This window comes from Scylla paramamosain, chromosome 5, assembly GCF_035594125.1.
Source record: "Scylla paramamosain isolate STU-SP2022 chromosome 5, ASM3559412v1, whole genome shotgun sequence".
Lineage (NCBI taxonomy): Eukaryota > Metazoa > Arthropoda > Malacostraca > Decapoda > Portunidae > Scylla > Scylla paramamosain.
The window spans coordinates 26,320,056-26,345,055 of record NC_087155.1 but is presented as its reverse complement, the minus strand read 5'-3'; the positions used below and the strand labels follow the sequence as shown (position 1 = coordinate 26,345,055).

Below are 25,000 nucleotides of genomic sequence, written 5' to 3'. Positions count from 1 at the left end.
CTCTCTCTCTCTCTCTCTCTCTCTCTCTCTCTCTCTCTCTCTCTCTCTCCTTGATCTATTTTCCGCCCTCTTTTCTTTGTCTTTCTTTCTCTTTGTTATTTATTTAGTATTAGTCTGTCTCTGTTTTCTCTATTCCATTTTTATCGTCACTGTTCTTATGTCCATTTTTGGGTTTTCCTCGTATTGTGTTTTCATCTTTGTTGTTGTTTTCGTATCTATATTTGGGCTTTGTTTTGTTATTTATTTCATTTCGTTATTTTTTCATCTTTATGGTTCTTGTATCTATATATATATTTTTCTATTTGTACTTCTCTCTTTTTTTTTTTTTTTATCTTTATGGTCGTTCTTGTATCTGTATTTGGGTTTTATTGTGTGTTTTTATTTTTTTATTATTATTATTTTTATATCTATATTTGGGTTTTATGATGTTGGTATTATTATTATTATTATTATTTATTTATTTATTTATTTATATTTTATTTATTTACTTTATTTATTTTGTTTTTTACTTTATAGTTTTTTGGAAGGTGAACAACAACTTTCCCTTTTGTTGTTGTCCTTCCTTCCTTCCTTCCTTCCTTCCTTTTCTTCTCTTCACTCATCCTTTCTTCCTTCTCTCCACGCATCCTTCCTTCCTTGCTTCTCTCCACTTATCCTTCTTTTCTTTCGGTCATTCATTCATTCGTTTTTGCACTTATTTGGTTTTTCATGTTGCCTTTCCATATATTTCCTTCCTTCCTCTTTTCTTTCTTTACTTAGTTTATTTTCTCTTTTTTTTTTCATAACTCATTATTTTCAGTTTGCCCCTCCCTCCCTCCTTCCCTCCCTCCTTTCTTTCCTTTTTTTTCTCTCTCTCTCATTTCTTTTTATTACACTCTTCCTTTCATCCTTATAACTCCTTCCATCCCTCCTTGGTTTTCTCTCCCCCCCTCCTTGTCTGCTTTCCTTCACCATTCTTCTTTCCTTCCTTATCACCTCATGCTATCTTTCTTTCCTTTTGTATTCTTCCTGTCTCCCTTTCTTCCTCCTACGCCTTACTTCCCATTCCTTCCTATCTTGAGCGATCTGTACCCCTCCTCTTCCTTGTCTTCCTCCATGATTGTTCTCTCTCTCTCTCTCTCTCTCTCTCTCTCTCTCTCTCTCTCTCTCTCTCTCTCTCTCTCTCTCTCTCTCTCTCTGTCGCTCTCTCTCTCGTTTGTCTTCGGCCTTGTCTCCGCTTCATAATCAATTGAGAGAGAGAGAGAGAGAGAGAGAGAGAGAGAGAGAGAGAGAGAGTTGTTATGCACGTAAATCACTCACATGCGTACTTAACTAAGCTTTACCTCAACTCTCTCTCTCTCTCTCTCTCTCTCTCTCTCTCTCTCTCTCTCTCTCTCTCTCTCTCTCTCTCTCTCTCTCTCGGTGTATTTTTCTTTGTTGTTTTTACTGAATATTTTTGTTCATCTGTTCATTTATTCAGTTTGTTTATCTTCTGTTTATATTATTGATTTTTCGTTTATTTATTTTATTGTTTTTGTTTTCATTATTTTGTCATTTATTTATTTATTTATCTATTTTTACTGGTTTGGTCAGTTTCATCATTATTTCTTGCTTTACCGTCATATTTTATTTTATTTTATTTATTTTTTTCACCTCTTTAACTTTATTTTGGACTCGTCGCCTCTTTATCTAACCTGATCACATTCGCTTTTCTATTGTGTTTTGCTCATTTGCTTACTTTATCTTAATCTTTGGTGTCTCCTGCGTGTGATTCATTTGTACGATAGTGTTGCTGATTAGGTATGAAGGCCAGCCACCTGTTTGCTTGTGTGTGTGTCTGTGTGTGTTTGTCAGGGGAAGGATCACACACACACACACACACACACACACACACACACACACACACACACACACACACACACACACACACACACACACACAACGCAGGGTCAGTGTGTATAAAGATATTATATTATGTTTTGTTTTTCGTTTCCTAGAAGTGAAACAGATTGTGTGTGTGTGTGTGTGTGTGTGTGTGTGTGTGTGTGTGTGTGTGTGTGTGTGTATGTGTGTGTGTGGAGGCTCATTGTTTCCCTTGCCTGATTCTCTCTCTCTCTCTCTCTCTCTCTCTCTCTCTCTCTCTCTCTCTCTCTCTCTCTCTCTCTCTCTCTCTCTCTCTCTCTCTCTCTCTCTCTCTCTCTCTCTCTCTCTCTCTCTCTCTCTCTCTCTCTCTCTCTCTCTCTCTCTCTCTCTCTCTCTCTCTCTCTGTGTCTTCCTGGGATCCGCCAGAAGTTGCTGAAGAGAAAATGTACAATCGTATTTTTCATGACTCACTGGTAATGGAGGAAGAAGAGGAAGAGGAGGAGGAGGAGGAGGAGAAAAGGCTGAAAATGAAAACCTGAGTGAATGAGGAGGCGGAAAAGAAAAAGAAAAATGGTGATTGAAGTAGATCTGAAAAGAATAAAAGGAGGAGGGGGAACAAGAGAAAAGAAGAAAGAAAAAAGAAGAAAAGGTAACGGAGGAGTGATAGGATAAATCAAAAGAAAACAAAAAGAAGAAAGCAGTGGAAAAGAAAAGTGATTAAATAAAGGAAAGAGATAATTAGAAAGAGAAATAATTATCAGTTTTCCTTTTCTATTCTTTCTTTTTCAGGAGGCGACTGTTTCCTCTCTCTATTTTCTCTTATCCTCTCCTTTCGCTTTTACTTCGCCCTTTAAAGAGGAACAGAGGAGGAGAGAGGAGAGAAGGGTTGGTGATGCGGAGGAAAGACAGGAGACGTGAGGGTGGAGGAAAAATAGGTCAGAGAGAGAGAGAGAGAGAGAGAGAGAGAGAGAGAGAGAGAGAGAGAGAGAGAGAGAGAGAGAGAGAGAGACTAATATTATTTTGACCTACTAGGTGACTGAATGAAAGAGTGGTGGTTCTGTGGTTGTTGTTGTTGTTGTTTTTTTCCTCCTCCACCTTGCTTTTATTTTCCCATCATCACTCTTTGAGACTCTTTGTTTATTTAGCGTGCAGCGTGACCCAAAGTTTCCCCGCCCTGGTATTCGAAGCACCAACACCACCACCATCTCCTCCTCCTCCTCCTCCTCCTCCTCCTCCTCCTCCTCCTCCTCCTCCTCCTCCTCCTCCTCCTCCTCCTCCTCAGCCTCGGCCAAATGTTGCAGCCTCCATAAAAGTTTAATGTTATAGTGTTTCAAGTTAAAATGGTGAACGGCGGGCAGGTGTGGGAGGAGAAGGAAGGAGAAGGAAGAGGAAGAATAGGAGGAGGAGGTAGAGGGGAAAGAGGAAGAGGAGGTGGAGAAGGAGGAGGGCAATGTTCTTATTTCTTGTCCTCTTCTTCTTCTTCCTCCTCCTCCTCCTCCTTGTGTTCTTTCTTCTTCATCATTATCCTTGTCTTTGTCCTTTTCTTCTTCGTTGTTCTTTCCTCTCTCTTCTTCTTGTTCTCTTAGTCTTTTCGTCTTTCTTCTTCTCTTCCTTGACTGTTTTATCATCTTTCTCTTCGTCCTCTTTCTCCTAGCTAGCAGCCTTTTCCTCATCTCTTCTTTTCCTACTCCTTTTATTCTTCATACTTACGCTCCTTCGTCTCCTTGTCCTTCTCTTGTTTTTCCTCGTCCTCGTCCTTCTGTTTTTCTTCATCCTTGCTCCCTTTCGTCTCCTTCTTGTCCTCCTTCTCATCCCCCTTTTTCTTTTTTTTTTTTTTCTTTAGCCTCGTCCTCTTCCCTCTTCTTATTCCCCTCCGTGTTTTTTTTTTCTTTACATCATCACCGTCATCTTCATATTTTTCTCCATCCTTGTCCTCTTCACTCGCCTCCTCGTCCTCCTCCTCTGTTGCCTTGTCTCTTTACTAATTAGTTAAAAAAATAAATAAATAAAGACCTCCCAAACTGCATTGCAAGGACCGGAGGGCGTGTTGCTGTTTGGCTAATCTCTGTAATTTGGTAATCTATGTAATTCCAGGTAATCCTCCTCCTCCTCTTCCTCCTCCTCTTCCTCCCCTGGGATTATACACGTAGAACCATTACATAGAACCATTATTGTAAGACTAGAGAACCACCTGCTTTACTTTACCGTTCCTTTGCATGCTGACACACTTCTTACCCTCTCCTCCTCCTTCTTTTCTTAGTCCTCCTCCTCCTCCTTCTCTTCTTCGTCTTTCTCCTCCTCTTCCTCCTCCTTCTTCGTCGTCTCGTCATCGTCTTCACCTTCATCCTTCTTGTTCTTGTCCAGACCTCCTCCTCCTCCTCCTCCTCCTCCTCCTCCTCCTCCTCCTCCTCCTCCTCCTCCTCCTCCTCCTCCTCCTCCTCCTTGCCTTCCATCTTCATTATGGTTCTTATGTTTGTCCTCGTCCCCATTCACGCCTTCCACCCACTCCTCCTCCTCCTCCTCCTCCTCCTCCTCCTCCTCCTCCTCCTCCTCCTCCTCCTCCTCCTCCTCCTCCTCCTTCTCCTGAGTAACCCATCAAGCCAATGCACTCAAGGTTTTCCGCACCTCCTCTGATTCACCATTTAATAATACGATATTTTGCCGTGATCTCTTACTGCCCCTGTCCCCACCCACTCCCCACGCCCACGACTCCCCACGCCCCCCACCCACAACACCCTCACTCTCATTCTCCCTCCATCCCTCACTGCTCTCGATTTTTTATTTATTTATTTTTTCTCTCTCCTCATCCTCCTTTTCTTATTTCCTTTTTTCTTTTTTTTCCTCCCTCTCTCCTCTCTCTCTTATACACACTTCGCATTTTTTTCCTCCTCCTCCTTCTTTTCTCCTTTTTTAGTACTTTATTTTCATCCTAAATCCGTCTCTGTGACCTTAAATTGTGCCTTTTTTTCTTTCTTTTTTCTTTACACCTTGGAAGGGAAGGAATGCAGTGACCATGGAGTGAGTAGGAAGAGAGAGAGAGAGAGAGAGAGAGAGAGAGAGAGAGAGAGAGAGAGAGAGAGAGAGAGAGAGAGAGATGTATTCCTGTCATGCCTCGCTAGATCTGCACGCACGCACATAGCCCTGTAAAGCTGAGGAAAATGGGATGTTTTTTTTTTTTTTTACTTTTTCCCTCTCTCTCTCTCTCTCTCTCTCTCTCTCTCTCTCTCTCTCTCTCTCTCTCTCTCTCTCTCTCTCTCTCTCTCTCTCATCGTATTCTTTCGCGGTGTGTCGTATAGAAAATGAAAGACGGAAGGTGAGGTGAGGTGAGAGGGGTGCGGAGCGTGGCGGGGCTGGGTGAGGAGGGGCGGGGCTCGAGCGCTCTCCCCGTCTGGCCTCACCTGTTGAGAGATACAGGAACAGAAATACACCTGTGTGGGTCACGTCTCCGCCCCACACGTGCTTAGGCAGGCAAGACGGGGCGACACACACACACAAACACACACACACACACACACACACACACACACACACACACACACACACACACACACACACACACACACACACACACACACACACACACACACACACACACACGAATGAATGTTAAATAGGACAAACTAACTTAATTGAATTGTTAACACACAGGTAAAGGATTGCATGGGTGTGTGTATGTACGTGCATGGCTGGTTGACACACACACACACACACACACACACACACACACACACACACACACACACACACACACACACACACACACACACACACACACTTCCTGAAATAGAACATAATAAGTGCCGCTCTGGTTTTCCCGTAAGATACTACGCCTCTCTCTCTCTCTCTCTCTCTCTCTCTCTCTCTCTCTCTCTCTCTCTCTCTCTCTCTCTCTCTCTCTCTCTCTCTCTCTCTCTCATTCCAACGTGTCTTGATTTTTTTTCCATCCTGTATCGTTTTTCCTTTTTTTTTATTTAATTCAGGTATTTTTTATTGCCTCCATCGCTTTTCCTTTTTATTTTTCATAATGGTTCCCTTTTTTATGTCCCGGAAAGTGTGTGTTTGTGTGTGTGTATGTGTGTGTGTGTGTGTGTGTGTGTGTGTGTGTTTTGCAAATTGGTTCTTTCAACTCAATATAACTTCACTATAATGAACAAATACTCTCTCTCTCTCTCTCTCTCTCTCTCTCTCTCTCTCTCTCTCTCTCTCTCTCTCTCTCTCTCTCTCTCTCCTGTGTCAGAATTTTCTATTATCACTTTCTTAATTTTTTTTTCTCATATTTTTCTTGTCATTTTTCCTTCCCCTCTTTTCTCTCCACTTTCACTCGTTCTTCTTTCATTCGTTCTTTCCTCGCAATTAAAACCGATCAGTGAGGCGTGAGAGAGAGAGAGAGAGAGAGAGAGAGAGAGAGAGAGAGAGAGAGAGAGAGAGAGAGAGAGAGAGAGAATCAACAAATCCTATATGATGATGATTCAGTAACAAAAACTTAAAATAAAAGAAAAAAAATCAGAAGAATAGAGAGTGAGAAAATTAAAGAAAAGAAGAGGAGGAAGAGGAAAGAGGAACAATAATAAAAAAAAGAGGTAGAGGAGAAACTGTGATAAACTGAGGAAGAGATTAACCTGACCCTGACCTGTGCCGTTGTGTATGGAGGGAGGAGGAGGAGGAGGAGGAGGAGGAGATAGCGTGACAGGCCTCAGATGAATAAGTTGATGTGATATTGATTGTTTCTTGTTAAAGCTGCTCATGTACTCGTATGTATAGAAACACACACACACACACACACACACACACACACACACACACACACACACAGACAGACAAGGGATTTTTGCTTTTTCCATTTTTCCTTCCTCATTTCCTCCTTCACCTCGTCCCTTTTTCTTCCTTGTGCTTTCCCTCTTTCCTTCATCGCCTTTCTTGCCACCTTCCTTCCTCTCCTCCTGTTGTGTACACGTCCCTCTCATTTCCTCCTTTCTTCCTTCTTTCTTTTTTTTTACATTTTCTTCGTCATTTTTTCTCGTTTCCTTTCCCCTCTACACCATCTTCTTTAGTGCTTTCCTTCCCCGTTGATCCTCCTTCTTACCATCCCCACTTCCCCTCCCCATGTCCCCATTCCCCCCTTTATAACGCCTACTCCTCACCTCCCCCTCCCCCTCCCCTCCTCTTTAAAATCTACAACCTCCTTTCTTCCTCCCCTCCCCCGCCTGTCATTATGTCCCATCCCCTTCCCCTCTCCCCACCTCCCCATCTCATAAAACATGCTCCCCTCTTCTTCTCCCCTCCCCTCTCCTCCTCTCCTCTCTTCTCTTCTCTTCCCTTCTTTTCTCTCCTTTTCTTCCCCTTTGCCCTCTGATCCATCCCCTCCATCATGTCCAGGATTCCCCTCTCCCTCCTCCACTTCCCCTCCCCTCTCCTCTCTCTCTCTCTCCTTCCTCTCTCCCTCACAGAAGCTGCACCATCATTCCTCTCTCTCTCTCTCTCTCTCTCTCTCTCTCTCTCTCTCTCTCTCTCTCTCTCTCTCTCTCTCTCTCTCTCTCTCTCTCTCTCTCTCTCTCTCTCTCTCTCTCTCTCTCTCACCTTCCTCTTTCATCATTAGGAACTGCGTGATTGTTACCCTCCCCTTCCCTTCTTCTTCTTCTTCTTCTTCTTCTTCTTCTTCTTCTTCTTCTTCTTCTTCTTCTTCTTTCTCTTTGTCGTATCATTGTTCCTTCCTTCTCTTCCTTTTTGCTTTTTTTTATCTATTTTTTTCCGTATTTTCAGAGTGTAGATTCGTGGTTGTCATCTTTTCCATCTGTCTTCTTTTTCTTTTTCTTCTCTTCCTCTCCTGTTTTTTTCTTTTTTTTTATGTTCTCTGCTTTTTCTCTTCCACCCGTATCTCTTGTCATCTCCCGTCCCTCTTCTTCCTCCTCTCCGTCCTTCCCCTTCATTCATCACTCCTTTTCTATTTCCATTTTTCTCTCATATTCTGTTTCCTATATAGCTTCTTCCATACCCCTTTCCTCTCCTTTTCCTCTCCCATCCCTCCGTCCCTCCTCCCCTTCCAACCCTTCTTCCTATCTCTCCCTCTCCTCCACCCTTCCCTTTCAACATCCACCTTCCTACCTACCATTCCTCTCTCCCTCTAACCTATCACAGCCCACCACCACCATCACCTCCTCCTCCTCCTCCTCCTCCTCCTCCTCCTCAGCCTCATCCCTTGACGCGCGTATAAGTGGTGATAATGATGGTGATGGTGATGATAATGGAGATGATTGAGGCGGGACTGTTAGAGGTAATAGGCTTCACATTCTTGTATAGTGAAGCTAAGTGAGGAGTGAGTGAGTGCTGTAGAGAAGATGAATAAATTGATAAGATGGAGGAGGAAGGGGGAGAAGATGGAGGAAAGGAAAGATAAGGGTAGATAAGCGAATGGAAATGTAATGATGGATAGAGAAAACTAGATAAAGGAGGAAAGTGACAGAAGGGATGATAATAATGCATAAATAAACGGATAAGATTTAAAGGAGACAGTGATGAGAGGTGAGGAAAGGTAACTGATGATGCAAAGAGAAGACTAAATTAAATAAAGGAGGAAAAATTACCCAAAAAAGGACAATGATGGGGGTGGTAATAATGATAAGGACTTACTTAACAGATTGGATGCAAAAAATAAAAAATGAAAAAAAAAAGAAAGGAAATTTTAAAACCTTATCTTAGTGATGTGGAAAGAAAATGGGACAACGATAGAAAAAGAAAATGGTGATGATGGAGGAGTGTGAAGTGACAAAAGACTTGGTTGAGAAGACGGTGAGAAACTAAAAAAAAATAAATAAATAGATAAAATAATAATAATAATAATAATAATAATAATAATAATAATAATAATAATAATAATGATGATAATAATGTGGAAAGAGAAATACATGGTGAGAATGTGTGTGTGATAGAGAGAGAGAGAGAGAGAGAGAGAGAGAGAGAGAGAGAGAGAGAGAGAGAGAGAGAGAGAGAGAGAGTGATAAGTAATTGAATGATAAAGGAGGTACGGAAAAGAAAGAAAGAAAGAAAGGAAGGAATGCAAGGAAAGAGAAAATGATGATTGAGTAAGAGAAGCGATTGCCAGAGATGAAAATGTTCTCTCTCTCTCTCTCTCTCTCTCTCTCTCTCTCTCTCTCTCTCTCTCTCTCTCTCTCTCTCTCTCTCTCTCTCTCTCTCACGCTCGCTCGCTTGCTCGCATAATCTGAGAGAATAGAATAATGGCCGCCATCATGCTTGCCTCCAAAATTTTCTCCTCCTCCTCCTCCTCCTCCTCCTCCTCCAGCCCTTAGGTGCGATCTGCGTGAATGTTGTCTATGGGTCCTTCGCCTTTAAGTGTATGGCGAGAGTGCCAACATCGTGCATTAGTAACTCTCTCTCTCTCTCTCTCTCTCTCTCTCTCTCTCTCTCTCTCTCTCTCTCTCTCTCTCTCTCTCTCTCTCTCTCTTTCGTCGTTCATTCGTATGTTAGCAAGATTTTGTGTTCTTTCCTTTTATCGTGTGTGTGTGTGTGTGTGTGTGTGTGTGTGTGTGTGTGTGTGTTACCATAATGATAATGGTAATAGTGATGATAATAATGACAATAAAAACGTGTACAACAATTCTAGTAAATACAAAACCTGATATTGTTTGCCATTTACGTAAGCAAGGCGATTTTTATATGCATTTTATCTCCTCCTCCTCCTCCTCCTCCTCCTCCTCCTCCTCCTCCTCCTCCTCCTCCTCCTCCTCCTCCTCCTCCTCCTCCTCCTCCTCTTGCTCTTCCATCTTTCCTTTTTCTTTTTTTTTTATTTTGTGTGAGAAACGTACAATATCGTGAGGAATGTTACTACTACTACTACTACTACTACTACTACTACTACTATCATCATCTTCTATTCCTACTAGAACAGTTGCCACACACACACACACACACACACACACACACACACACACACACACACACACACACACACACACACACACTTAGCAAGCACTACAATTTCTTACTTAAGTCTGCCAGGCAACGTACTAAAGACCTTGATGTGTGTGTGTGTGTGTGTGTGTGTGTGTGTGTGTGTGTGAGAGAGAGAGAGAGAGAACTACCTCCCAGTCTTACTCATGTCCCCTTCGTACCTTCCCTTTCCCTTCCTCCTTCATTCAATTCCTTATCTCCTATATCTTCTTGTTCTCTCCCCTCTCTCCCCTTCCTTCATTTTCTTCTCTGCTGTCCTTAATTTCATCCTTCCTTCAGCTGTATTTTAGTTTCTTTAATCTCGTCTTAATTTGCTTTTCTTTTCTCTTTCTTTTCATCTATAGTACCCTTTTATTAATTTGTTTTATTTCTTTATAATTCCGTCTTCTTTTCTTTTTCTTTATTATTTCTCTACTCTCTCTCTCCATCCCATTCCCCATTCCCACATTCTCCTCGTTTCTCCCCTTGTCCCTCGTTCTATATTTAATCACCCATCTTTCGTGTTTTTTTCTTCTTTTTTTTCTTATTCCCTCCAATTTTCTTTCTGTCCTGCTTCATTTTCTCCTTCTTCCTACGTTCGTTCTCTCTCTCTCTCTCTCTCTCTCTCTCTCTCTCTCTCTCTCTCTCTCTCTCTCTCTCTCTCTCTCTCTCTCTCTCTCTCTCTCTCTCTCTCTCTCTCTCTCTCCTCCCATCTCACATATTTTTGGGTCTCTTCTATTCTCCCACATCATTCCCCCTTCTCTTTTCCCCCAGTCTCCTTTTTCCTCTCCTTTCCTTAACATATCTATTTTCCTTTTCTTTTCTTTCCTATCCTTTCCTTTTCTTTCCTCGGCTTTCCTCTCCTCCTTTGTTTTTTTCCCCCTTTGCTTCCATTCCTTTCGTTTTCCTTCTCTTCACTTTCATTTCTTTTCTCTTTACTTTCATCCTTTTCTTTCTTCCTTTCCCTTTCCTTCGCTTCCCATATCCTCCTTTCGGTTCCCTTCTCTTTCCTATCATCTCTCCCTTTGTTTCCATCCCAGTTTCCTACCCAGCCTTTCCGTCCCCGCTACCATCTCCTTCCCTCCCCTCTGTCCCTCCCTTTCCTCCTTCCCTCCGTCAGTAGCTCCCTCGGATTAATAGCAAATTCCACCCTGCAAAATTGGCCTCGCTGTTATCTCTGCTGCTCCTCCTCCTGCTGCGCCTCCTGCTGCTCCACCTCCTGCTCCTGGCCTACTTGCGGTTTGATAGGCTACCGTCCCCCCCTCCACGCCGCCTTACTGGAAACTGTGTGTGTGTGTGTGTGTGTGTGTGTGTGTGTGTGTGTGTGTGTGTGTGTGTGTGTGTGGCTGATTCCATTAATTTTCATCCTTCCTCACCGAGTTGTGTTTTGCCTTGACCGGGATTTCTGGTGGCGTAGGAGAGAGAGAGAGAGAGAGAGAGAGAGAGAGAGAGAGAGAGAGAGAGAGAGAGAGAGAGACTAGTTCCCCCATAATTTCCTCCCTTTTACTTCCATCCCTGATTTTACAAGGCGTCTCCTCTTCCTCCTCCTCCTCCTCCTCCTCCTCCTCCTCCTCTTGCTCTAGGCCTACCCAAGAAAAGGCTGCAGTTCTCGTCTCTCAGTTTCTCTCCCCCCACAACACCCTTCAACCCTCTCCTCTCCTCATTTCTCCCCCTTCCACCCCTCTCCCCTCCTCTCCCCACCTCTCCAAACATCACCTTTTCCTATACTTAACCCTCACTCCACTTATCAGCTCCCCCACCCTCCCCTTTCACTTCCCCTATAGCTTCCCATTCCCTCCTCTCCCCTTCCCTTCCCTCCCCTCTCTCCTCCCCTCCCTACCTACAACAGCTGTGCGACCTTGCGTGAATCTGTGGCACCCTTGGCGACGTTTGGCACCCCTTGGGACGCGGCCTTCCCCTCTCTCCCCCTCTTCTCTCCCTCTTCCCCTTCCCTCTCTTCCCTCCTCCCCTTCCACCCCATCCCCACTTTCTTGTCTATTTACGTGGTATTTCTCTCTCTCTCTCTCTCTCTCTCTCTCTCTCTCTCTCTCTCTCTCTCTCTCTCTCTCTCTCTCTCTCTCTCTCTCTCTCCCCCCCCCTTCTCTTCCTTCCTCTTGTCCCTTTAAATATCTTTTCGTTGTTGTTGTTGTTGTTGTTGTTGTTGTTGTTGTTGTTGTTGTTGTCCTCCTCCTCCTCCTCCTCCTCCTCCTCCTCCTCCTCCTCCTTCCTCTCTTTTCCCTCTCCCTGTCCATCCAGCTGTCACTCTCCCTTCCTTCTCTCCCTCCTCATTTCTCTCCCTCCTGTCCGTCTGTCTTCTAAGCTACTTGTCCTCCTCCTCCTCCTCCTCCTCCTCCTCCTCCTCCTCCTCCTCTGTTCCTCTCAGAATCTTTTCACCTCCATCAATTTTTTTTCTTCCCTTTTCCTTTTTTTTCTTCCTTCCCTTCTCTTTCCATCTCACACATTCCTCCTCCCCTCTTTTTTTCCCCTTACATAGCACTTTTTTCCCCCTCCAATTTCCTTCAAATCACGCCCTCTACCACGACGATATTTCCTCTACCGCTCTTGTGTGTGTGTGTGTGTGTGTGTGTGTGTGTGTGTGTGTGTGTGTGTGTGTGTGTGCGGCGGCGCAGGCACGCTCAGGTAGCAGTGTAAGAATGACAGGTGTGAAGATGGATGCATAAATAAATGGCACGGGGGATGACTAGCGGCTTTCTTTGGCACACTGACTAATGGAGAGAGAGAGAGAGAGAGAGAGAGAGAGAGAGAGAGAGAGAGAGAGAGAGAGAGAGAGAGAGAGAGAGAGAGAGAGAGAGAGAGAAAACTACTGGATCAAAAGTCACACAGATACACCTTAAAAGATGTAGAGAAAAGGTACTTAATAAAGACGACGAGAGAGAGAGAGAGAGAGAGAGAGAGAGAGAGAGAGAGAGAGAGAGAGAGAGAGAGAGAGAGAGAGAGCACTAATTATTTTCTCTTCAGTCCATAATATATCACAGATTTTATGTGGAGTAATTGATGTAAGTTGCTCTAATATACGTGTAAATGGAGAGAGAGAGAGAGAGAGAGAGAGAGAGAGAGAGAGAGAGAGAGAGAGAGAGAGAGAGAGAGAGAGAGATTCTTACCCCATGGACAGGTGTGCTGGTCGAAACAGGTAAGGTTAGTAATGGAATTTGCTCTCTCTCTCTCTCTCTCTCTCTCTCTCTCTCTCTCTCTCTCTCTCTCTCTCTCTCTCTCTCTCTCTCTCTCCATGGACCTTTTTTATTCTTATTCTTCCTTGCAAGTGGAAAAAAGTTGGTTTGTATTTTATTTTTGCTTCTCTTTTACCGTCAGATATTTCTTCTCGGAATTATTATTATTTATTTTTTTTCTTATTTTGTGAGTGAAAAAAAAGTTGCCGTCTTTGTTTTTGTTTTTTTCTTTCCTTCTATTTTCTTCACTTTATTTATTCATTATTTTTTTTTCTTGTGACGTGTCGTTAAGATGTTTCACAATTCATTTTTTTCCCCTTCATGTCACAAAAAAAAATACAAAAATGTTAACCGTAATCGTTCTTTTTTTTTTCTTTCATATACTTGCTTCTGACATGGCGTTAATGATTCGTTTATTCTCTCTCTCTCTCTCTCTCTCTCTCTCTCTCTCTCTCTCTCTCTCTCTCTCTCTCTCTCTCTCTCTCTCTCTCTCTCTCTCTCTCTCTCTCTCTCTCTCTCTCTGTGTGTGTGTGTGTGTGTGTGTGTGTGTGTGTGTGTGTTCTCTTCTTGATATGGTAATAGGATGGCCTGATAACATTTCCTCTCACTCAGGATCCCTTCTCCTCCTTATCTTCCTTCCTTCCTTCCTTCCTACCTTCCTTCCTTCCTTCCTTCCTCTGTACGTTCCTTCCTCCCACTTCTCATCCGTCCTTTCCATCTCTACACCACCACCACCACGACCACTACTACTACTACTACTACTACTACTACTACTACTACTACTGCTACTACTACTATGTCCATAACTGATAATGATACTTGCCATCGTCGCAATAGTAGTAGTAGTAGTAGTAGTAGTAGTAGTAGTTGTTGTAGTTGTTGTTGTTGTTGTTGTTGTTGTTGTTGTTGTTGTTGTTGTTGTAATAGTGATAAGTACACTGATAACATATATAAAGTGTACATTAAGTAGAAGTAACTTTAATTGAGGAAGACAACTAGAGACGGAGGAAGAGTAAGAGGAGGAGGAGGAGGAGAAGGAGAAGGAGGAGGAAGAGGTGGTGGATGTGGTAATTGCATTGTGTTGAATTGTGATGATTATTAACGTGAAGGTCGGCACGTCATTGGTGTGTGTGTGTGTGTGTGTGTGTGTGTGTGTGTGATCTGTGTGGATTTCATGTTGAAGTCCAATTATTTAATTTTGTTTTCATGGACGAGAGGAGAAGAACTGGCATGTATTAATCTCTCTCTCTCTCTCTCTCTCTCTCTCTCTCTCTCTCTCTCTCTCTCTCTCTCTCTCTCTCTCTCTCTCTCTCTCTCTCTCTCTCTCTCTCTCTCTCTCTGTCTCTAATTGCTCATAACTTTGCAATAAGGATAGTAGTGGCGGTGATTGAGATAGCAGTAGTAGTAGTAGTAGTAGTAGTAGTAGTAGTAGTAGTAGTAGTAGTAGTAGTAGTAGTAGTAGTAGAAGTCACCCAAGGCTCAACATAAACCTAAAAAATATAAATAAATAAAATAAAATACTATAACCTTCACCAAACTTTTTTTCATTCTTCCCTATTTCCTATTCCTCCTCTCCCTTCCCTCCCCTTCTTTCCTCCCTTATCCCCATCCCTTCCTTCCAACACACCACACACACTCCTCTCCCTCACCCATCACTCCTTCCCCCTCCACCCCTCTCCCTACCAGCTCCCAGCCTCCCTTCGTGTAGTAATAGTAATAATAATAATAACCCACTACATATAAGGTGAGGGGCAGTGATTGGGGCTTGGTTGTTAAGGGGAAGCCACTCCACCCCTGCCACTTTTATTGTGGATATGTGGTGGTGGTGGATCGGGGAGAGAGAGAGAGAGAGAGAGAGAGAGAGAGAGAGAGAGAGAGAGAGAGAGAGAGAGAGAGAGAGATGATTCGGTAATGCTAATCGTGAATGTGATGGTGTTAGTAGTCTGGGTAAGGAGAGAGAGAGAGAGAGAGAGAGAGAGAGAGAGAGAGAGAGAGAGAGAGAGAGAGAGAGAGAGAGAGAGAGAGAGCAGGTATCATAACAGTGCCCCAGAACACATGTGGGAGTAGTGGACAGGTGAGTAATTGATTTGACACAAGGAAGGCCAGGTAAGCGCGCCACGTTAATTGGCTGATAGAGGGAAGAAGTGGAGAGCTCGAGACACGCGTCCTATCTTGTCCCTTATCTCTTCTTCCCGTCCTTTATTTGTGTTCTCTTCATTCCCTGTCATTCATTCCTGGGTTTTTCTTATTCTGTCTGCGGTGTTTACTTCTTTCAATTATTCCTTCCTTCCTTTTTGCTTTTTGTTTTGGAGGAGAAGGAAGAGGGGGAAGGATTGATGAAAGTAGTAAGGTAGAAGGACGACAAGGAATAGGACGTGATGAAATTGTAAGAGAAGAAAGAGGAAATGAGAGAAGCAGAATTTTGGTGATGGAATTGGAGAATGAGGAAGAAGAAGAAGAAGAGGAAAAAGTTGGTGGAAGTAAGCGATGAGGACGGCGAAAAATGAGAGGCAATACAGATGAATGAGGAGGAGGAGGAGGAGGAGGAGGAGGACGAAGACTACGACGACGTGATGGGCGTGAGTGAGGCGCCTCAAGGTTAACTTGGGTGGAGCAAGCACACACACACACACACACACACACACACACACACACACACACACACACACACACACACAGCAGCCTCCACGTACACCGCGATCAATGCTTTACTGCAGTCACTATTACTCTCCTCTCTTTCCCTCCTCTCCCCTCTTCTCCTCTCTCTTCCTCTCCTCTTTCCTCCTCTCCTCTCTTTTTCATCTTATCTCTTCTATGTTCTTCTCTCTTCATTCATCTCCCTTTCGAGTTTTTCATCCCTTCTCTCTCTCTCTCTCTCTCTCTCTCTCTCTCTCTCTCTCTCTCTCTCTCTCTCTCTCTCTCTCTCTCTCTCTCTCTCTCTCTCTCTCTCTCTCTCTCTCTCTCTCTCTCTCTCTTAGTCTGCCTTCGCATGGTACAAATTTTAACCACCGCCACCAGAGGCAGGACCACCACCACTACCACCACCACCACCACCACTACCTGACCTTCTGCATAGCTGTCGTGATTGTTTGTAATTTATCGAATCGGTTCGTGAGTGTTTGGAAGTGGCTGTGTGTGTGTGTGTGTGTGTGTGTGTTCATAGTATTTTGATGGTGGTGGTGATGTTTTTTTTCTTTTTGTTGTTGTTGTTGTTTTCTTTTCTTCTTCTTCTTCTTCTTCTTCTTCTTCTTCTTCTTCTTCTTCTTCTTCTTCTTTCTCTTCCTCTGTAGTATAGTATAATGTAGTAATAGTAGTAATATTAGCTGTTGTCGTTGTTGTTGTTGTCGTTGTTATTGTTGTTGTTGTTGTTATTGTTGTTGTTGTTGTTGATGAGAGCACTGTTTAAATTTACTACCACTATCACCTTCACCATCACACTCTTATCAATCCCATAAATACACTCTCCAATATTAGCTCATCTTACTCACCCACTCACTCACTCACTCACACTCGCTCATAGTAACATTAACCTCACACTCGCTCGAAGATATAAATACCCCTTAAGTGACGCAGAATCTTGCCATGCGGACCAAAATATGCTAACTCGAAACTCCAGATCTATTTTGAGATTATAAAAGAAAGGCGCCGGGGGAGAAGAGGGAAAGAGAAGGAGGGGAGAGAGCAGATTAAAAAAGAGCAAAGAAAAACATGTATATCACGAGTGCATTAAAGTTTGGTGGTTCAGTCAGACTAATCCTTTTGGAGAGTTGAGGACACGTCTTGCTCCTCACAGGATTAGTGTTGGGGAGAGATTCTTGGCCTTGTTTGCTTACGAGGGCTGGTAGAGTAGTTACATGTGGTGCTAGTAGTAGTAGTAGTAGTAGTAGTAGTAGTAGTAGTAGTAGTAGTGAATCGCATAAAGATCAACTACTCTGCCTTCTTTTTTTTCTCTCTTTTTATTTTATGGACTGAAGTAGATGAGGTTATTTAAGTTCGATTACTTTATCTAACCTTATTCTACACACCCTGCAAGTACCAGAGGTGCCTGAGATATATTTGTGTCATTCTAAGGAGCAGCAACAGTAGGATTTGCAGTAACAGTAATAGTAGTCATAGTAGTAATAGTAGTAGGATAAGGAGGAGGAAGAGAAGGACATGTAGTAATAATAGTAATAGTAGTAGTAGGAAGAGGAGGAGGAGGAGGATGACATTGTAGTAGTATTAGTAGCAGCAGCAGATGTTCCCAGGATATTAGCAGTCAGTCGAGGAACCAATTTGGGAGAGTAAAGCAGGACAACTGAGCAGGAGCCGGGACGAGCGAACCACAGGCAGTATAGAGCTGACCGGCTTAAAGGAGACCCACCCAGAGAGAGAGAGAGAGAGAGAGAGAGAGAGAGAGAGAGAGAGAGAGAGATCGTGGCCACTGTGAGCCTACCCGATAACTGAGGGTTTGTGACGCCCTTTTGACAACAGCTTGGGCATGGTAAGATTAGGGACACCACTACACAGCAGAGAGCGATGTCTACCCATGCTCCTCTTCCCGCTGTCTCTGTGTGTTCCCCTGCCTCCCTCTCTATTTGTTCTATATGTGTGTCTGCCTGCCGGTCTGTGTAATTCTCTGCCTTCCTGTTTGTTTGTCTATTTGTCTGTGTATCCCTTGTGTCTGCTTCCCTGTTTGTCTGTCTATGTATTCCTCTGTCTGTCTGTCTGTCTGTCTGTCTGTCTGTCTGTGTGCCCCTACCTTTCTGTCTACCTGTTATTTCTTTTCTGTCTATTTCCGCCTGTCTGTTTTCTTTTCTGTATTTGTGTGATGTTAATTTTCATGTGTGTGTGAAGTGAAATAGATTGGTTAAAGCGCCGTCACTACTACTACTACTACTACTACTACTACTACTACTACTACTATTATTATCATTTTTTTACTATAATTATTATTATTGTTATTATTATTATTATTATTATTATTATTATTATTATTATTATTATTGTTATTGTTATTATTATTGTTATTATTGGTTCCATTATTAATTATTATTTTCTCTCTTTCAACAGGTAAGATGAATGCCTCAAGGTAAATGCACGGGACCAAGAGAGAGAGAGAGAGAGAGAGAGAGAGAGAGAGAGAGAGAGAGAGAGAGAGAGAGAGAGAGAGAGAGAGAGAGAGAGAGAGAGGGGGGGGGGACTACTACATAGAATTTCCTTCCTAAAGAACCAGAATCACCACAATCATTATTATTATTATTATTATTATTATTATTATTATTATTATCATTATCATTATCATCATCATTATTATTATTATTATTATTATTATTATTATTATTATTATTATTATTATTATTATTATTATTATTATTATTATTTATTCTCACTGCCCTTTGGAGTTTCACCTTTACCAGTGTTGAAGAGTCCTGAAGCGTAACGGGGGGGAGAGAGGGAGATGGGGAGGGAAGGGGGGAGATGAAGATAGGGAGGGGTGGAGGGATGGTTTTGGAGCGTGGGGTGGCAGAGAGAAGGAATGAAAGGGGGTGTGGAGCATTGGGGGGGGGGAAGAATGAGGAGGAGGAGGAGAAGGAAGAGAAAGAGGAAGAGGAGGAGGAGGAGGTAAAGGGAAGTGTTGGGGTAGTTAGGTAGTTTCAATGGTTAACGAGGGATGTTTGCGAAATACTGAAGGAGGGGGAAGAGGAAGAGGAGGAGAAGGAAAAGGAGGTCGAAGAGAAGAAAGAGGAAGATAAGAAGGTCAGAAATGAGGAAAAGAAGTACGTAGAATGAAGGTGAGGAAAAGAAATAGTGGTAGTAAGAGGAGGAAGAACACAAAGGAAGAGCAAATGTCAGCATACCTTTGGCTATTACGAGGCTGTGTGGGGATTGCAACGAAGGTAAGATGAGGAAGAAGAGGAGGAGGAGGAGGAATGGGAACGTGTCGAGTACGAAAGAGAATAGGGGAGTCACTGCAAGAGATGGAAGAGGAAGATTGGAAGAGGTACTGGAAAAGATAGGAGCAGGATGAGGAGGAGGAGGAGGAAGACTGAAAGAAATAGAAGTAGAAAACGAACGAGGTACTGGAAAAAAGAAGGATAGAAGATGAAGGTATTAGAAAAAATAGAAAGATTAGAAGGAAGAGGAGGAGAAGGAGGTGGTGGTGGTGGTGGTAGTGGTTTCTTAATGTGAATAGCTTGTTTTTGTAGGTGAACGCTGATTGGCTGAACCTTCCTGACGTCACTACAGGTGGCTGGGTGACACCTGACATTATTAGTGTGTGTGTGTGTGTGTGTGTGTGTGTGTGTGTGTGTGTGTGTGTGTGTGTGTGTGTGTGTGTGTGTGTGTGTCATTAAAAAACATTCTCTCTCTCTCTCTCTCTCTCTCTCTCTCTCTCTCTCTCTCTCTCTCTCTCTCTCTCTCTCTCTCTCTCTCTCTCTCTCTCTCTCTCTCTCTCTCTCTCTCTCTCTCTCTCTCTCTCTCTCTCTCTCTCTCTCTCTCTCTCTCTCTCTCTCTCTCTCTCTCTCTCTCTCTCTCTCTCTCTCTCTCTCTCTCTCTCTCTCTCTCTCTCTCTCTCATCCCTGACCCTCTTCTTCTGTCGTAAATATTCTTCTTTCATCCTCTCTTTAATTTGCTCTTTTTTTCCTCCTTATTCATGTATCTTTTGTGTCATCCACTCTCCTCTTCTTCTCCTTTATCACACTTCCTTCCCTCGTCCTCCTCTTCACCCTCTCAGTTCCTCGTTTTCTTACTTAATTTTTTTTTCTTTTTTTTTTAGTGTTTTCATTTTTAGGTTAATTTCTTCTCTATTTTATTTTGATGTCATTGAGTTACTAATTCTCTCTCTCTCTCTCTCTCTCTCTCTCTCTCTCTCTCTCTCTCTCTCTCTCTCTCTCTCTCTCTCTCTCTCTCTCTCTCTCTCTCTCTCTCTCTCTCTCTCTCTCTCTCTCTCTCTCTCTCTCTCTCTCTCCCATTTCCTGTTCTCAAGTACAGAGAGAGAGAGAGAGAGAGAGAGAGAGAGAGAGAGAGAGAGAGAGAGAGAGAGAAATATGCGTAGTAAATCCATAAATAGTTAAGGAATGAGTAGCTACTTTTTTTCCTTTTGTCTTCGTTTTATTTGTTTTTGTTTATGATGACTTGTTGCTGCTCCTGTTGTTGTTGTTGTTGTTGTTGTTGTTTTTGGCGGTGGTGGTGGTGGTGGTGGCATTTTTTTCACCATCATTACCATATTTTTATATATATATATACTCGTATATAGTAGTTGTGTTTTTTTTTTCTTATTTTTCCTATCCTCGCTTTTATCATTTGTTGTTGTTCTGGTTTTCTTCTTGCTTTTGTTGTTGTTTTGTTTTGTTTTTATTCTTCTTGTTATTCTTGTTGTTCTTCTTCTTAATAGTACCAATAATAATATCATCATCATCGCTCTCATTTTTACCACCACCACCACCACCACCACCACCACCTTAACACCTTCACCACACCCACATCCTACCTCTAATTAATCATGTCACGCAGGTAAGACAACGTACAGATAAAAATAATCATTAGCTGAGTTGCTAAAGGTATGGCAGGTACAGAAATAGGTAGAGAGAGAGAGAGAGAGAGAGAGAGAGAGAGAGAGAGAGAGAGAGAGAGAGAGAGAGAGAGAGAGAGAGAGAGAGAGAGGATGGCACGTAGAGGTTTGGTGTGGAGGCCGACGTGGTTCAAAGGTGTTGGTGTTGAGGTGAATAGCAAAGAACCGTGTGGCAGGTGGTGATGGTGGTGGTGGAGTCAGTTTTAATGGCTTGGGACGGGTGGTGGTGGTGGTGGTGGTGGTGGTGGTGGTGGTGGTGGTGGTGATACAGACAGACTCTACAGATTGTGTATAAGTTTAGAGGTGAAGGACGAGGAAAATTAGGAGGAGGGAGGGAAGGGGCAGAGGAGAGGGTGGGGGTGGTGGAGGATAGGGAAGAAGTAGGTAGGAAAACGAGTTATAAATGATAATGATAGGGAAGACAGATGGCTCGTTTAAGAGGAGGAGGAAGAAGAGAGGGAAGAGATGAGAAGTAGAAACTAATGTAAAGTAAATAAATGTATAGAGAATGAAACTGAAGAAAGATTGATTGGATGATTGAAACTTTTTGGTACTTTAAAGAAATTATATGGTGCCGTAAGAGAGAGAGAGAGAGAGAGAGAGAGAGAGAGAGAGAGAGAGAGAGAGAGAGAGAGAGCATCCAATGAGTCAATCACATCATCTCTGACTCATACTGAAGCAACCTTGACCCCTCCCTCCCAACTTCCACTCCTCCAACACAGGCCGTGACCCGACTGCCTCACCGGGACAGGAACAACACCCCCACGCATCCCCAACCCTCCCCCACCACCACCACCACCACCACCGCTGGACGAGGCAAAGTGAAGAAAAATAAAAGTCGTGAACTGAAGAATATTGGCGAGAAAAATTAGAATAAAAACAGAAGATAAGAAACTGAGAAGAAAGATAAAGAATAAATAAAGAAAGAAAGAAAGAAAATAAATAAATAAATAAATAATTGTTTGAGTTTGGAAGAGAATGGACAGGTGAGTTGGGAAGGAATGCAAGGGCAGGTAAACAAAGGTAACGAGAAGGTGAGAGAGAACAAGCACCTCATGATGAAACGGTTTAATCGTTTTGGAAGGCTTACGTGGAATTAGGAAGAGGAGGTGGAGGTGGAGGAGGAGAGAGAGGGAGATTAGTTGAAAAGATGGGGGAGGAGGCAAGTGGAGGCGAGTGACGCACCATCCTCACTCTCCCCACTCACCCCCCACTCACCCCCTCCTCATCCCCCACCACACCTGAATTGCGTCACAGGGAAGACAGGTGTTTTCCTTCCTGGCACCCATGCCGTCCCAGGGGACACAGGTAAGCCGCGTGTCTCCCAGGGGACCGGGCACAGGTGTGGGCAGGTGTAGCAGTAGCCAGGGTGAGGCTGTACCTGTGCTTTGGTGGGCAGGTGCGACAGGTGTACCGAACTGGCGGGTCACGGTCACTGCTGGCTGGCGGTGCCGCGGTGAAGGTACACATGAGGTGGAGGAGGTGAGGGGCAATGGGGAGGAGGGAGGGGATGGGGAGGAGGATAGGAAGGAGTGTTGTTAGGGAGAGTCTCTCGTCTGTGGCTGTGACATTTGACTTTTGACCTGTGACAAGGTAAGATACGTGGTACACACACACACACACACACACTTAGTACGTACGTACGTAGATACATATATAGATACATATATAGATTCGAGTACATACATAGATACATACATAGATACGAACACATACATAAATACATATATAGATTCGAGTACATACACACATGACCTCAACCTCTCATCTTGCTAGAGAGAGAGAGAGAGAGAGAGAGAGAGAGAGAGAGAGAGAGAGAGAGATCGCATGACCTGGTGACATTACAAAGCTGGGAAAAAGTTCAATCGGCAGCTGTATTTAATGACGCGAGGGAGATTTAGATCCGGGGAAATAATACAAAGATTGAGTCACAAAGCAGAACTATCAGAGAGAGAGAGAGAGAGAGAGAGAGAGAGAGAGAGAGAGAGAGAGAGAGAGAGAGATTACTGTAAAAAGTTGTTTAGTGGTGGTGGTGGTGGTAGTGATGGTGTTAGTAGTAGTAGTAGTAGTAGTAGTAGCAGTAGTAGTAGCAGCAGAAACAATAATAGTAGCAGTGATGATGGTAGTGATCATAACAATTATTATATGATAATAATAGTAATAGTAATGATAATAGTAATAGTAATAATAATAATAATAGTAATAATAATAATAATAATAATAGTAATAATAATAATAATAATAATAATAATAATAATAATTTCCACGTCAAGTCGTCACGTGACCTTGATCGGTGGTGAAATGGCCGGGGCTGGCTCTCTCTCTCTCTCTCTCTCTCTCTCTCTCTCTCTCTCTCTCTCTCTCTCTCTCTCTCTCTCTCTCTCTCTCTCTCTCTCTCTCTCTCTCTCTCTCTCTCTATCTCTGACAACGGACTATTAAAAAAAAAAAGATACCAGACTGACAGAGTGACAGACAACTAAACAGGTAGGCAGGTAGGTAGGTAGACAGACAGGTGAATAGACAGGCTGGCAGGTAGACAGGTAGACATGGCGGTGGATGGGCAGGAGGTAGGCAGGGAGACAGGGACGCTAGGCACGCAGACAGACTGACAGACAGGTAGACAGGCGAACAGACATACACGTCAGACTAGTTGAGCAACAGACAATGAGAGAGAGAGAGAGAGAGAGAGAGAGAGAGAGAGAGAGAGAGAGAGAGAGAGAGAGATGCATAAACAGACTCACTCACTCATGCATCTAATATCTAATTTCACATCATTCGCTACCTTCTCTTCCCTCATCCTCCTCCCTTTTCGTCCCCCTCCTCCTCCTCCTCCTCCAATGCCCGTAGTTTACGAAATAAATTAAATGAGCTGCAAGCTCTTATTTATCTTGAAAACTACATCATAGGCATCACGGAAACGTAGATAAATTCATCAAGCAGAGATTACTTAGCTTAGTGCTCACTCCCTGGCTACACCATTTCTAGCTTCGAGAGAACTCACCGTGCAGGAGGCGGTGTTATGTTTTACGTAAAAAGTAATCTTCATCCTCGTTTACTGCAAACCTCAGCCATTGCTAATATAGATGTCACTTTCATCCAGATAGAAAATAAATCTCGTAAAGTAACATTAGGTCTCGTCTATCGTCCTCCAGCCCAGTCACCCGCTACAGATGAAAAACTTTATGATCTAATCGCGGACATTTGCTGCGTAAATAATTGCATAATTATGGGGGACTTTAATCTTCCAGTCACGAGGTGGGGTGAACCACTGACGGCTCACGCGGGTCAGCATCTCTACGGGTGTATACTTGAAAACTCCCTCCATCGGCACGTCATGCATCCGACGAGAGGTAACAATATTCTAGATATTTTAACAGCTGATGAAGAGTCAATAAAAGACGCAAAAATTGGACCAGAACTGAGTTCCAGCGATCATCGTAGCTTACTTTTCACCGTAAATTTTGACAAAGCTAAAGTAAGCGAAAGTAAAGAAAAAGTGCCAGACTATCGGCGTGCTAACTTTAAGAGACTTCGCACGCAGCTTGCATCCATAGACTGGAATGAACTGCTGGGAACACCAGACATTAACAAAGTATGGGAAGTGTTCGCTAAAAAGTTAAATGAAATTGCGATTTTGTGTGTACCACAACGAAACAGACGGAAGGTAAAAAACACCAAACTGAAATGGTGGAATAATGAAATCAGATGCTGCCTTCTGGCTAAGAAAAATGCGTACCACAAATACATACTAACACAAAATAATAATGGTAAACTAGAGCACGACAGATTGCGTAGAAAAACTAAAAAGCTGATCAAATGCACTAAAAGATTTGAAGCTCAGATCGCGAACTCATGTAAAACGAACCCAAAAGAATTTTACAGCTATGTAAAAACTAAAAGGGTTTTAACATCATCGATTGGTCCACTAATAACAGAAAATGACAAAAAAATAGAAAACGAAACAGACATGGCGAACACCCTGAACGAGTACTTTTCAACAGTCTTCACGACTGAGGATGTTCAGGGCAGTCTGCCGACCCCCGCGCCTCAGTCACGAGGCACTACCCTGCCGGACTTAACCATCACAGAAAATGAAATCCTCTCAGTCACGAAGAGCATGAACGTAAACAAAGCACCCAAGCCAGACAAGATATCACACAGGCTTCTTAAAGAAGCAAGAAATGAGCTCGTGAAACCGCTTACGATTTTATTCAATAAAACTTTACTACCGGGTAAAGTCCTCCACGAATGGAAACTAGCAAATGTAACGCCAATCTTTAAAAAAAGGAAATAAATCTCTCCCAGCCAATTACAGAACGATCAGTCTAACTTCAGTAGTGTGCAAGCTGATGGAAACAATAATCAGAGATAAAATTGTTAAATATTTAGAAGAAAATAAAATCATAAAGGATTCGCAACACGGTTTCAGAACCAAGCGTTCCTGCTTAACAAACTTACTAGACTTCTTTTATGA

The 25,000-nt window shown here is 43.1% G+C and overlaps 1 protein-coding gene across 1 annotated transcript in view; it reads left to right on the top strand.

Moving 5' to 3' along the window:
- LOC135100746 (protein fem-1 homolog A-like) overlaps positions 1-25,000 on the top strand; it is a 56,459-nt gene that overhangs the window by 9,162 nt on the left and 22,297 nt on the right. The window lies entirely within an intron of this gene.